Here is a 1,517-nt window from a genome sequence, read left to right on the forward strand (position 1 = left end):
ATATATTTGAAGTAAATCACAATATTGTACAACAAAATAATAAAAACACTACACATCTGCCTTTAGTAGACTTAAAAAGAGATCCAATTTCCTTTTTTCCCCTTTTTGCTCAATTCTCATGTCTTCTTTCTGAAATATGCAACATTTCTAAGGAAGATGTAAAATCTGACTAAAGTCTGAATACAATGGTTCATACCAGTTCTGAGGCAGACAGATAATTGCTTTTATTCTGTAAGCCTCTATTATTTGAAAACTGGTGATTGCTTCTGCTACAGATTCAGATTGCAGTGACCTAGAAGGAGGGTAGGTGCACCTAGCTGTTTCTGGCCACAGACTAAAATAAACACAATATTAAATTACCAGTGGGTAAGCCACAGGTGCTACAATCACAGCAAATCTGCACCCACAAAACATCAAATGCTGATGTTCTAGCGGCTGCACAAAAAGCTCTGTTGTAGGTAGAATCCTTATATGCCTGAAGGATTCCCACAATAACTCCTTATGGTCATCTGAATTTATACTTTAGTGAAAAAAAAAGGCCACAGAATAAACTGTTGTTCATAACACATATTCATATGGCTAGACCTTGAGAAGAAGGTAGAGATGCTGGGCTTTAGTCACTAGACCTGCCCACAGAAACAATCAGATAAACAGAACTGGTGTACAAATAAGAATACAGACATTCTAGAACTCTCCCTCCTTGAAATTAGTCACTACTTCAACATTGAACACTCACATGAGAGGAAATGCCAACATTGCAAAATGCTTTATAAATGTCACACTGCTGTGACTGCTGGTCAATAAATTTAGGTTTTTGAACTACATTTAATGAAGACCTCATCATGAAAGAAGCAGTAACTTCATTATTTTTGTATCATCAAAACTGAACATAACAAACGCACTTACTTTCTGTGAATTGATTCATTTGGAACAATTGTCATAAAAAAGAAAATAATTCTTAAATATTGAATTTAAGTCTTATGCATTATGCTTATAGTTCCTCATCAATATTTCAACAGTTAAGTTAAAGAATATGAAGTATAATTAGAATTATTTAATTATATTTATTCACATGCTATCTATATGTTTTCTACTAAATTATTTTGAAATAATAAATAGATACAGGATTTTCAAGGTGCAGAGAGAATACTTGCATAATCTTTGAAATGCAATCATTCAAATTTAATCTATGATTTTAACATTAGACTAAGGATTGAAGAGCTCTTCAAAACAGCTCAAAACAATACAAATCGAATTTATTCAGTATTTTTCACAATCACTAAGCAATTGTAATACAATTAAAACATTTGCAAAGGAACTAATTAGAATTAAAGAACACCATAATACTAATTCACAGATTTTAATTTACAAAAAAAGAAAGCAGCTATGTTTAAGTTTAGGGTGATAATCCCTTCCTCGGGCTTCAGAGGTAGTTAATCGGCTTGCAGGTGATGATCAAGTAAATTTGATATGTATAAAATAAAATATAATATTTTACTGGTGGAAGACCATTTTAC

General features: G+C 32.0%; 1 protein-coding gene across 16 annotated transcripts in view; it reads right to left on the bottom strand.

Annotated features, from left to right (window-relative positions):
• The window catches only part of Gulp1 (GULP PTB domain containing engulfment adaptor 1), a 236,590-nt gene that overhangs the window by 88,791 nt on the left and 146,282 nt on the right, over positions 1 to 1,517 (bottom strand). The window lies entirely within an intron of this gene.

Source organism: Fukomys damarensis, unplaced genomic scaffold (assembly GCF_012274545.1).
Source record: "Fukomys damarensis isolate Sample0158 unplaced genomic scaffold, DMR_v1.0_HiC HiC_scaffold_26, whole genome shotgun sequence".
Lineage (NCBI taxonomy): Eukaryota > Metazoa > Chordata > Mammalia > Rodentia > Bathyergidae > Fukomys > Fukomys damarensis.